Genomic DNA, 14,044 nt, shown 5'->3' with positions numbered 1-14,044 from the left:
ATGCGAAAAAATGGTGAATGAGGACCATTATGATCTATCTAACTTTTTTCCTGCCTCCTTGAATTACAAATCGAAGATATACATCAAGACATTTTGTAGATGGAGGAACTGGGGGAACTTGTGGGGTAGCTGACAGTCAGGCAAAGTGAAAGAGGGGCTCCGGTGTCCTGGCTGTCACAGTCTTGTGCTTTTTGGGGTCTGCCTCTTGGACTTGCCCCATCCACATCCTCCATGATGCCATTCTTTTCCCACTGTTTGATACAGAGCGTGTGCTATATCCTCCCTTGGGGACCTGTCATGGCGGAGTGACAGACAGTAACGCTGCCTCTTTACAGCCAAGCATGGCTTTATTAAGGATGATCTAAAAGCTTGTCCTCACAAACATGGCTTCTGAGTCTCACCCTGCTTTATCCTTCTGAATCTGCACTTCCTTTTAAGTGATTAATTAATTCTGCAATATTCACAAAATAGACAGGGCCACCTGCCCATATGGCCTTGACATTTCCGTTCCTGTGATGCAATCAATCCTTTATAATCACCTTCTAAAAACTATTGAAGCAAGACACCATTTTCTGTAAACCTCACTCACCTTTACAACCACACAATTGCAACAGCTACGTCTGCAGCCAATGTAAGCCGAAACAGCTGGCTTTGAAAGTATAGGAAAGTGATATAAATATTTTGGACGATAGAACATAAATACCTAAAAGGAACAGTCATTTGAGATCTTAAACATGTCACGAAATCCTTATGAAGTCAGAAGTCTCAGTGTGGCTCTAGGTTTCTTCTGATAAGAAATACCTTAGAAAATGCCAGGGAGAGAAATAGTGGAAGGACTCAACTCAAACTGAAATCACTGAGGCTTAAAAGGAAAACTAAATCTCCTTTCCAATATTTCAAAACAGCTACTGTAAACCTTCCCTTTCAGAAGGCTGGAACGTTCCTCACAACTAGGGCATAAGCAGACTTAGCCAGAGAAGGGCTAGAGAGGCATAGGAGCTGTGGGGTTCAGAGGAACAGAGGGAGGAGTATGGTGGGTTCCACATTATTTCACTAGCTCTGTTGTTTGCCCTTATCAGAGTCTTTAAGCCCATCCCTTCTTGGTTTCCCCATGGGCCATTGGGTCAGCAGGTTCTTCTGCATTGTTTACTGTTTGCTAGGAAGGGAGCATGGCCTTTCCGGGTTTCTCAGTTTCAGAACGACAAAAATCAGTTCTTTGTGTGGTATCAGCAAGCAAAATGTGTCTGCTGAAACCCCCTTTGTCCTGAGTCAGTGAAGCGTGAAGTCCAGAAATATCTGGGTTAACTCAAAGAAACCACAGGCTCTTTTGAAAATTCCTAAGACCATTTGGGCCTTTTGCATCTCCGGGCTCTCTGCAGCTCTGGTCTCCTGCCAACCACCCCTCTCCATTTGCCTGTCTCTTCTCTGAGCTGTAAGTGCGCTCAACCCATGCAGTCACCTCCATCCAGAGGAACAATGGGATAGAGGGACAGAGCATTAGACTACATGAAGTTCTAGATTCAACCTAGTTTAGCAAATCTAAGACAAAAATAACCAAACTCAATACCCTCCTGCTTCGCCTCCTTACATTTTAATTAACTTTAATTTTGTTAAAATATACATATATAAAATATTAAGCACTTTGCATTGACTGCCTCTTCTGCGTTGTACCTGATGAAACCTCTGGTTACCCTGCACAAGGCTGGGCCTATCAACAGCCAACTGTGGGGTACTAAATGCCCCTGATGAACTGTTGGCAGCTTGACAGTCTTGGTTGTCACCTTCAAGGAGTGAGCCCACCTGGCTCCTCCATGTAGCTCTGAAGCTGAGGTTACAGCTTGTAGTCCTGATGAAAGTAAGTGGGTCCCAAAATATAACACAAAGGCATGGATAAAAGAAGACCTGTAGAGAGAAGGGGCCGGAGACTAGAGCGGGAGAGAAGCAGGCAATAGGAGATGGCAGGAAGAGTAAATGAATATAGGATCTACTTGTAAAGAATTGTCAGAGAAGTAATCCAATCAATAAAAAGCAAGCAAGAAACCAAAACACCTGACTCCCTTCACCCACATGCATACAGGCTGGTGCTCTTTGCCAGCTCAACATCAGGAGCCCTCCAGGCCAGCTCTAAGAATGGGCCTTGCCTTGCTGCTACAGAGGAACTAAGAGTCAGTTAAGTTTGTCCCAGACCTTCTGTGTTTATTGTCTTCTGTGTTTATTTGTCTTTGCAAATTATGAAAATCAATGACTCTCTGACATGCACACGTGGAAAAGATAGATACTGCTTCTCTAAATATGTTTGAAGAGATTTATGAAGTTGGACTACCAAAAGCTATAGGATTAAATGTCAAGAAGAGAATGGTAAATTATTCAGTGGGTGGGGGAGTAAATCTAAAATAGTTCTGCTTTGTGCTTTTAAGTTCTTGGCACACTTCAGAGGGACTGAAGCAGGGACACGAGGGGATGACCTCAAGTTTGGACTGTTTAAGAAAGTTCAGGTCTGGAAACTTATGGCTTTACCCCCACAGTATTGTTGTGCAATTTCTCTGATGTAAAATACAGGTCCACCAAAAGCATTGAGCAGCATGCCTGATATTTAATAACAGCTGGCCTCTGTTATCGTGGCTATTATTGATCAAATAATTGTATATTCAGTCATTTAAAAGAAATGGAAGAAGTTATATCAAGATCACATCAGTATGTGAAAAGAAAGCATCAGGATACACTTTTAAATCTATCAAATAAACATCAGACAGCGAGGGACCTACACGTTGCTACTATTACCCCTTCATTTCTTTTGCATCAAATAAACATTCTCAAAATTAAAGAATGTTAATAGTTACATTTCTGAGCAACTTAGCTGAAAAGGCCAAACCTGGCTCATTATTAAGAACAAGGCTTTGAGGACTGGCAAATGGCTCAGCTCAAAGCCCATGTTGCGGAGGTTCTGGGCTTAGTTCTTAGCACCATGGCTAGTGGTCACGCCCACCCGTGATTAGTTCTCAGCACCATGGCTAATGGTCACACCCACCCGTGATTCTAGCTCCAGAAGTTCTGAGATTTCTGGCCTCCATGACTGCCGGTTCATGTATAGACACTCATAGCTCATATGACAGCTTGAGAAATCCACAGGTAATCTGCTTCAATTGTGACAAATGGCTGCATGACCTTAGGAAGCTGTCTAACCTTTTCTGTCTTTGTCTCTTCTGTGGTGGGGTTGGTGACTAATGACTTCATTAATGTACCATGTGGCTAAGAGATTACTTTGAGTTCTTCGAAGAGAAAAAAAAAACGCCATTGCATTTGCTTCTCTTGTCCGAGAATGAGCTTTTCTGTGGCCCATCACAGTTCTCAAATTCATTAAGATCTCTCTCTACTCCTCCAGATAAGGACTGGTGAAGTACTAATTATTTGAAATGATTTTTCCATCATAACAATGAAAATATTCACTTGCTGTGGCCTTAACATCTCGTTTCAAAAGGTTCAGCTTACTGTACACAAATGATTCCGATTAAATAATGGGAACAACAGAGAAAAATCCTGTTTGGATCCATTGTGTATGCCACCAACTAAGCTTAATACCATATTCACTTGTAGACAAAATATAAACCATGCATTCCCCAAGCATTGATGGCATACACCTTTAATCTCAGCACTCAGGAAGCAGAGATAATTTGAGATCAGCCTGGCCTACAGAGTGAGTTCCAGGAGAGCCAGGGCTATACAGAGAGACCCTACAATAACAACAGCAACAAAAACATGCATTTTACAAGAGAACAAATGGAAAGATACTCATAATATTTAACAAATATTCATTTAGCTAGTAAGTCCATGTGGACTGAGCACAACCCCTAGACCATTAATACACCAATATACAAGTAACAGGAGAGAGCATATATCAGCAACTTGACAGCACACCTAAAAGCTCTATAACAAAAAGAAGTAACTACACCCAGGAAGAGTAGAAGGCAGGAAATAATCAAACTCAGAGCTGAAATCAACCAAATAGAAACAAAAAGGACTATACAAAGAATCAACAGAAGAGTGAGTATTGCTTTATCAAAGGACCAGAGTTTGGATGCCAGCACCCACATCAGGGGGATCACAAATATCTGTAACTCCAGCTTCAAGAAATATGATGCCTCCCTTGTGGTCTCCATGGGTACCTGCATACACACACATTCACACATGCACACATAAAGGTAATAGTAAAGAGAGGTAAAAAATGATTTAGAAGTTAGAAGTGGCCAAAGCTTTGAAAAGCCCTACACTCTACTATTGTCATTAGGATATAAGAGTAAACATTTTCCCCTTGAAGACAGTTTGCAAAACTTTTTATCAGATCTTTGAAGATACAGAGCTCTCAAAAGTTCAATTTAATTCCACATACAAATGCTTGGCACTAAATCAGATCTGAAAAACTTATAAGTAGGAGTAAAACCGGATCATCCCAACATTCAGCAACAATACAATGTAGAATTTGAACATTATCTAACGAATATCGTTCCATCCGGGATGTGTGGGGAAACAAAGTAGGCTCGAGAAGAGGATAAAGTCCTGGGGTGAATTCCTTAATGTCAGGTTTCTAGATTCACTCAAAAACAAATGACTGTTGGCCTTGTGCTTCATTTCTATTCCAGCTATTGATAAAATAGAGAGAAGCACATGCCGTGTCCGCATCCTTATAAAAATGACATTTTCATATGAGCCATACATCTTGAATACAGTGCATATTGAGAACAAGTCATCATGAAATCAGCATGCAAATTACCAGAGCCTCATCAGAGATAAAGGAGGAGATGCACTTGACACTTGAGGAGCTCCCTTTCTGCAATACTTTAATTTGTTCCCTCATTGAGTGGTGGTGCACATAAATGATGCTAGTATGCTTGGGGATGTACAGAGTAGACGTGGTGGTGTGGTCTGAATAGAGTTCTCATGACCAAGTGAAGAAACCTTGACCCCTGGCGTGCTGCTGTTACACAGATGAGCAGGTAAAGTCGAGTTACAATTACACTAAAGTAGGTGGGAGCGGCGGGTTGACATATCAGGTTCCAACAGTGAGGATCAGCTGTACCGAAGTACTATAACTTATTGATGAGGTACATAAATGACTTATAAATGCCTTCATCTAACATGCAGAAATTGCTAAATCAGTGGAACTGCTGATACCTTACAGGAGGAAAGCTCAAAACAGTGAAACTCAGAATGGCTCCGAAAGCCAGAAATTCACCTCGCTGATGCAAGTATACTCTGCGATATTTTTAAACAAATGAAATTTGGTGAAAGGCTGATTAAAAAGATAAGAGCAACAAGGATTTGTGGTCTCAATTAGGGCAAGGAAAAGCAATATTATAAATGAATCACACTGGCAGCAGGTTATTTAAATGGAACAGAACAAGGCAGAGACTTAATATTCCTAGCATATTTTAAGTCACAGCACTCAAGTACATATTCACATTTGAACAAATTAATTTTGAAAGATATTTTTATGCATTCAGAGGGAAAAACTTTTTATATTGGGATGCCAAATATATAGTGCATAAACAGTATAGCATATATTTTAAATATAATTGATACCATGTAAGAAACTTGGTATCATATAGAATATATTATAATAAAGAAAGTGCAATGTATGCATGAGGTATTAAGGAAGAATTAGAACTCTGTAGGAGAATAAGAAAGCTCGCAGTCCCGAGACTTGCTGGACAAGGCTCTGCTGTCCCATGGATTAGTGAACATATAGTTATGCTACATTTCAGCAACTCCATCTGGCAGAAGAGGCTCTTCTTCGTCATTAAGATGAAGAGAGCTTTCTCAAAACTCTTCTCTGCAGAGCACGCTCCCACTGGTTCTGGATGATGTATATGACCACGAGTTACTTTTCTTGAAATCCATAGCCCCTTAGATATCACCTCATTTTCTCCTCCAAGTCTTGAAAACAAAGGTGTCCAATACTGAACCACAGACCCTCAACTACTAGCAAATGAATCTGACATACTTACCTGTGGGTCTCTTCCTGTTCCTCACCTATACTTATCCTAACTATTCAATTCTATGCAAGGTGATTTCTATGAAAATTTATTATTTAAATTTTTCATTCAATATGTTTTGATTATACTCTTTCCCTTTTCCAAACTCTTCCTTGATACTCTCTGCCTCCCAACCCACCTACTTTCCCTCTCTTTCTCCATCCCTTCCCTCCCCTCAAAAGGAAGTCAAACATCCAAAAAAAATCTCTAGGCCAAAACAAAAATCTGTGTGACAAAGTTTGAAAGTAATGGCAGATTTCTTAAGTTACCAGAAACACAGGGGGTGACAAGCTTTGTTTAATGACTCCCTCCCCAGTACCATCCCTATTATAAGTCAACCATCAAAGACTTGGGGTCATTTTCGTGTGGAAAATTGTGTAAATATCTTTGGCTGTGGTACTGTTAAACAATCCCATAACTCCTAACGAAATAGAAGCAGTCATTAAAAGTCTCTCAAACAAAAAGAGCCCATGTCCAGATGGGTTCAGTGCAGAATTCTATCAGACCTTCATAGAAGACCTCATACCAATACTATCCAAACTATTCCACAAAATTGAAACAGATGGAGCACTACCGAATTCCTTCTATGAAGCCACAATTACTCTTATACCTAAACCACACAAAGACCCAACAAAGAAAGAGAACTTCAGACCAATTTCCCTTATGAATATTGATGCAAAAATGCTCAATAAAATTCTTGCAAACCAAATCCAAGAACACATCAAAACAATCATCATGATGAAGTAGGCTTCATCCCAGGTGTGCAGGGATGGTTTAATATACAGAGAACCATCAACATAATCCACTATATAAACGAACTCAAAGATAAAAACCACATGATCATTTCACTAGATGCTGAGAAGGAATTGACAAAATTCAAAACCCCTTCATGATAAAAGTCCTGAAAAAAACAGGAATTCAAGGCCCATACCTAAACATAGTAAAAGCCATATACAGCAAACAAGTAGCTAAATGGAGAGAAACTTGAAGCAATCCCACTAAAATCAGGGACTAAACAAGGCTGCCCACTCTCTCCCTACTTATTCAATATAGTTCTCGAAGTCCTAACCAGAGCAATCAGACAACAAAGGGAGGTCAAAGGGATACAAATCAGAGGGAAGAAGTCAAAATATCACTAGTTGCAGATTATATGATAGTATACTTAAGTGACCCCAAAAGTTCCACCAGAGAAATACTAAGCCTGATAAACAATTCCAGCAAAGTGGCTGTGTATAAAACTAACTCAAGGGAGTTGGGGATTTAGCTCAGTGGTAGAGCGCTTGCCTTCCCTGGGTTCAGTCCCCAGCTCCGAAAAAAAGAAAAAAGAAAAAAAAAACCTTCCCCTGTACAAATATGTACAGTAATGTGTCAATTATAAAACTAACTCAGACAAATCAGTAGCCTTCTTCTACACAAAAGATAAACAGGCTGAGAAAGAAATTAGGAAAATGACAACCTTCATAATAGTACCAAATAATATACCTCAGTGTGATGTTAACCAAGCAAGTGAAAGATCTGTATGATAAGAACTTCAAGTCTCTGAATAAAGAAATTGAAAGATGGAAATCAGAAGATGGAAAGATCTCCCCATGCTCATGGATTAGTAGGATTAATATAGTAAAAATGGTCATTTTACCAAAGTGATCTACACATTAAATGCAATCCCCATCAAAATTCCAATCCAATTCTTCATAGAGTTAGATAGAATATTTGCAAATTCATCTGGAATAACAAAAAACCCAGGATAGCTAAAACTATCCTCAACAATAAAAGGATTTCTGGGGGAATCACCATCCTTGACCTCATCAGTATTACAGAGCAATAGTGATAAAAACTGTATGGTATTGGTACAGAGACAGGCAGATAGACCAGTGGAATAGAACTGAAGATGTAGAAATGAACACATACACCTATGATCACCTGATTTTTATCAAAGGAGCCAAAACCATCCAATGGAAAAAAAATATAGCATTTTCACCAAATGGTGTTGGTTCAACTAAAGGTCAGCATGTAGAAGAATGCAGATCAATCCATTCTTATCGCCCTGTACAAAGCTTAAGTCCAGGTGGATAAAGGACCTCCATATCAAACAAGATACACTCAAAATTATAGAATAAAAAGTGGGGAAGCATCTCGAACACATGGGCACTGGAGAAAATTTCCTGAACAAAACACCAATGGCTTATGCTCTAAGATCAAGAATCGACAAATGGGATCTCATAAAACTTCAAAGCTACTGTAAGGCAAAGGACACTGTCGTTAGGACAAAACAGCAACCAACAGCTTGGGAAAAGATGTTTACCAATCCTACAACAGATAGAGGGCTTATATCCAAAATATACAAAGAACTCAAGAAGTTATACTGCAGGGAGACAAATAACCCTATTAAAAGCTACACAAGCTACAAAGCTAAACAAAGAATTCACAGCTGAGGAATATCGAATGGTTGAGAAGCACCTAAAGAAATGTTCAACCTCTTTAGTCATAAGGGAAATGCAAATCAAAACAACCCTGAGATTCCACCTCACACCAGTCAGTATGGCTAAGATCAAAAACTCAGGCGACAGCAGATGCTGGTGAGGATGTAGAGAAAGAGGAACACTCCTCCATGGTTGGTGGGATTGCAGACTGGTACAACCACTCTGGAAATCAGTCTGCAGGTTCCTCAGAAAATTGGACATTGCACTACCTGAAGACCGAGCTATACCTCTCTTGGGCATATACCCAAAAGATGCCCCAACATATAACAAAGACACATGCTCCACTATGTTCAAACCCAGATGCCCTTCAATGGAAGAATGGATACAGAAAATGTGGTAATCTACAAAATGGAGTACTACTGAGCTATCAAAAACAATGACTTCATGAAATGCATAGGCAAATGGAATGAACTAGAAAATATCCTGAATGAGGTAATCCAATCACAGAAAAACACGCATGGTATACATTCATTGATAAGTGGATATAAGCCCAAATGCTCGAATTACCCAAGGTACACAGACCACATGAAACTCAAGAAAGATGACCAAAATGCAGATGCTTCACTCCTTCTTTAAAAGGGGAACAAAAATACCCATAGGAGGGGATAGGGAGGCAAAGTTTAGAACTGAGACTGAAGGATCGGCCATTCAGAGCCTTCCCCACATGTGGCCCATACATATACAGCCACCAAACTAGATAAAATGGATGAAGCTAAGAAGTACAGTCTGACAGGAACCGGATGTAGACTCTCCTGAGAGACACAGCCAGAATACAGCAAATACAGAGGCGAATGCCAGCAGCAAACCACTGAACTGAGAACGGGACCCCCATTGGAGGAATCACAGAAAGGACCAAAAGAGCTGAAAGGGCTTGAGACGCCATAAGAACAACAATACCAACCAACCAGAGCTTCCAGGGACTAAGCCACTACCCAAAGACTATACATGGACTGACCCTGGGCTCCAACCTCATAGGTAGCAATGAATATCCTAGTAAGAGCACCAGTGGAAGGGGAAGCTCTTGGTCCTGCCAATGCTGGACCCCCAGTGTATGGGATCGTTGGAGGGGCGGTAATGTGTGGTGGATGGAGAGGGGAACACCCATATAGAAGAAGAAGGGGAGGGGTTAGGGGGATGATAGCCTGGAAACTGGGAAAGGGAATAACATTTGAAATGTAAATAAGAAATACCCAATTTAATAAAAATGGAAGAAAAAAAAAGAAATGTCCTTTCTGTTGTTTGTCAGAGTTGTGCCTGGTACATTCCTTGCAGCCTGTGCCCAGGGTGGGTGAGTATCAGCCTCCCGTAGTCTCCACTCCTTAGCCTAGCTGAGTACACAGCACATCTGCAATCCTCATTGTTGCATCTAAGAGCCTGGTCCCGGGACAGTGAGCATGAAAAGCACAGCCTGGCTGCCACGGTTAGAATAGAGAAAGTGTCAGAGGTGGAGAGAGAAGACAGCAGACTCAGACCCAAATCCAAAAGGAGTGTACCAAGGAAACCAGAGATTTTTGCATATGTTTTTCCAACTCATGGAATAAGTAATATTTATCCTATATTGAAAAAAATTACTATTTTCTATTTTTATTTTAAACTATATACTGCTTCTTTGAAGCATAGAAATACAATTTTTAAATTTTCAAAATGCCTTCCTCTGTGAAACCAGTGAAACCTTATCAATTCAGATATTGCTACTACACATCATTTGTTCTAGACAAGGATAGAATTTTATTTGGATGGTCTGTGAGGAATGGATTGGCTGAGCACAGAGGGACAGGACATGCAGCTTATGTGAACATCTTTTCATGGCTCAGGTACAGCATGGTCTTTAGGCAAAAGATCCAGCTAGGAAGTAAGGATCCATGTCATTAAGTAAATGTGTCCTTAGACTTTATTGGCCGATCACAGTATTGAAAGTAATGAAGTTGCATTGCATTCGATACACGGCGACTCGCATAATTCACACTCACCTTCCCCTAGCTTCAAGCCTATTACTTCAGTCTATTGAAATTTACTATTGTGGGATATGTGAGCATATATTCTTTTTCTTTTATGATAGACTCTGGCTAGGTATTCTAGGCTGGCTCAGTTCCCACTATAGAGCTCCAAAAGACCTCAAATGCTCAAGCCTCTCCATGCTGAGACTGCAGGTTTAACCATCAGGCCTCAGGAGCAATTTTTTTTTTTATTAACTTGAGTATTTCTTATATACATTTCAAGTGTTATTCCCTTTCCCGGTTTCCGAACAAACATCATCCTCCCCCCTCCCCTTCCTTATGGGTGTTCCCCTCCCATCCCTCCCACCATTGCCACCCTCCCCCCATAGTCTAGTTCACTGGGGGTTCAGTCTTAGCAGGACCCAGGGCTTCCCCTTCCACTGGTGCTCTTACTAGGATATTCATTGCTACCTATGGGGTCAGAGTCCAGGGTCAGTCCATGTATAGTCTTTAGGTAGTGGCTTAGTCCCTGGGAGCTCTGGTTGCTTGACATTGTTGTACTTTTGGGGTCTCGAGCCCCTTCAAGCTCTTCCAGTTCTTTCTCTGATTCCTTCAACGGGGGACCTATTCTAAGTTCAGTGGTTTGCTGCTGGCATTCACCTCTGTATTTGCTGTATTCTGGCTGTGTCTCTCAGGAGCGAACTACATCCGGCTCCTGTCGGTCTGCACTTCTTTGCTTCATCCATCTTGTCTAATTGGGTGGCTGTATATGTATGGGCCACATGTGGGGCAGGCTCTGAATGGGTGTTCCTTCAGTCTCTGTTTTAATCTTTGCCTCTCCCTTCCCTGCCAAGGGTATTCTTTTTCCTCATTTAAAGAAGGAGTGAAGCATTCACATTTTGATCATCCGTCTTGAGTTTCCTTTGTTCTAGGGATCTAGGGTAATTCAAGCATTTGGGCTAATAGCCACTTATCAATGAGTGCATACCATGTATGTCTTTCTGTGATTGGGTTAGCTCACTCAGGATGATATTTTCCAGTTCCAACCATTTGCCTACGGATTTCATAAAGTCGTTGTTTTTGATAGCTGAGTAATATTCCATTGTGTAGATGTACCACATTTTCTGTATCCATTCCTCTGTTGAAGGGCTGGGTTCTTTCCAGCTTCTGGCTATTATAAATAAGGCTGCGATGAACATAGTGGAGCACGTGTCTTTTTATATGTTGAGGCATCTTTTGGGTATATGCCCAAGAGAGGTATAGCTGGATCCTCAGGCAGTTCAATGTCCAATTTTCTGAGGAACCTCCAGACTGATTTCTAGAGTGGTTGTACCAGTCTGCAATCCCACCAACAATGGAGGAGTGTTCCTCTTTCTCCACATCCTCGCCAGCATCTGCTGTCACCTGAGTTTTTGATCTTAGCCATTCTCACTGGTGTGAGGTGAATCTCAGGGTTGTTTTGATTTGCATTTCCCTTATGACTAAAGATGTTGAACATTTCTTTAGGTGTTTCTCAGCCATTCGGCATTCCTCAGCTGTGAATTCTTTGTTTAGCTCTGAACCCCATTTTTTAATAGGGTTATTTGTTTCCCTGCGGTCTAACTTCTTGAGTTCTTTGTATATTTTGGATATAAGGCCTCTATCTGTTGTAGGATTGGTAAAGATCTTTTCCCAATCTGTTGGTTGCCGTTTTGTCCTAACCACAGTGTCCTTTGACTTACAGAAGCTTTGCAGTTTTATGAGATCCCATTTGTCGATTCTTGATCTTAGAGCATAAGCCATTGGTGTTTTGTTCAGGAAATTTTTTCCAGTGCCTATGTGTTCCAGATGCTTCCCTAGTTTTTCTTCTATTAGTTTGAGTGTGTCTGGTTTGATGTGGAAGTCCTTGATCCACTTGGACTTAAGCTTTGTACAGGGTGATAAGCATGGATCGATCTGCATTCTTCTACATGTTTCCCTCCAGTTGAACCAGCACCATTTGCTGAAAATGCTATCTTTTTTCCATTGGATGGTTTTGGCTCCTTTGTCAAAAATCAAGTGACCATAGGTGTGTGGGTTCATTTCTGGGTCTTCAATTCTATTCCATTGGTCTATCTGTCTGTCTCTGTACCAATACCATGCAGTTTTTATCACTATTGCTCTGTAATACTGCTTGAGTTCAGGGATAGTGATTCCCCCTGAAGTCCTTTTATTGTTGAGGATAGCTTTAGCTATCCTGGGTTTTTTGTTATTCCAGATGAATTTGCAAATTGTTCTGTCTAACTCTTTGAAGAATTGGATTGGTATTTTGATGGGGATTGCATTGAATCTGTAGATTGCTTTTGGTAAAATGGCCATTTTTACTATAATAATCCTGCCAATCCATGAGCATGGGAGATCTTTCCATCTTCTGAGGTCTTCTTCAATTTCTTTCCTCAGTGTCTTGAAGTTCTTATTGTACAGATCTTTTACTTGCTTGGTTAAAGTCACACCGAGGTACTTTATATTATTTGGGTCTATTATGAAGGGTGTCGTTTCCCTAATTTCTTTCTCGGCTTGTTTCTCTTTTGTATAGAGGAAGGCAACTGATTTATTTGAGTTAATTTTATACCCAGCCACTTTGCTGAAGTTGTTTATCAGCTTTAGTAGTTCTCTGGTGGAACTTTTGGGATCACTTAAATATACTATCATGTCGTCTGCAAATAGTGATATTTTGACCTCTTCTTTTCCGATCTGTATCCCCTTGATCTCCTTTTGTTGTCTGATTGCTCTGGCTAGAACTTCAAGAACTATATTGAATAAGTAGGGAGAGAGTGGGCAGCCTTGTCTAGTCCCTGATTTTAGTGGGATTGCTTCAAGTTTCTCTCCATTTAGTTTAATGTTAGCAACTGGTTTGCTGTATATGGCTTTTACTATGTTTAGGTATGGGCCTTGAATTCCTGTTTTTTCCAGGACTTTTATCATGAAGGGGTGTTGAATTTTGTCAAATGCTTTCTCAGCATCTAATGAAATGATCATGTGGTTCTGTTCTTTCAGTTTGTTTATATGATGGATCACGTTGATGGTTTTCCGTATATTAAACCATCCCTGCATGCCTGGGATGAAGCCTACTTGATCATGCTGGATGATTGTTTTGATGTGCTCTTGAGTTCGGTTTGCCAGAATTTTATTGAGTATTTTTGCGTCGATATTCATAAGGGAAATTGGTCTGAAGTTCTCTTTCTTTGTTGGGTCTTTGTGTGGTTTAGGTAGAAGAGTAATTGTGGCTTCGTAGAAGGAATTCGGTAGGGCTCCATCTGTTTCAATTTTGTGGAATAGTTTGGATAATATTGGTATGAGGTCTTCTATGAAGGTTTGATAGAATTCTGCACTAAACCCGTCTGGACCTGGGCTCTTTTTGGTTGGGAGACCTTTAATGACTGCTTCTATTTCCTTAGGAGTTATGGGGTTGTTTAACTGGTTTATCTGTTCCTGATTTAACTTCGATACCTGGTATCTGTCTAGGAAATTGTCCATTTCCTGAAGATTTTCAAATTTTGTTGAATATAGGTTTTTATAGTAAGATCTGATGATTTTTTGAATTTCCTCTGAATCTGTAGTTATGTCTCCCTTTTCATTT

The 14,044-nt window shown here is 40.5% G+C and overlaps 1 protein-coding gene across 2 annotated transcripts in view; it reads left to right on the top strand.

The window, feature by feature from the left end:
* Positions 1–14,044, top strand: part of Chst9 (carbohydrate sulfotransferase 9) — a 283,410-nt gene that overhangs the window by 166,062 nt on the left and 103,304 nt on the right.

The sequence above is a fragment of the Rattus norvegicus genome, chromosome 18 (assembly GCF_021556685.1).
Source record: "Rattus norvegicus strain SHRSP/BbbUtx chromosome 18, alternate assembly SHRSP_T2T, whole genome shotgun sequence".
In the NCBI taxonomy this organism is placed as follows: Eukaryota; Metazoa; Chordata; class Mammalia; order Rodentia; family Muridae; genus Rattus; species Rattus norvegicus.
This window is presented reverse-complemented; position numbering and strand designations above follow the sequence as displayed.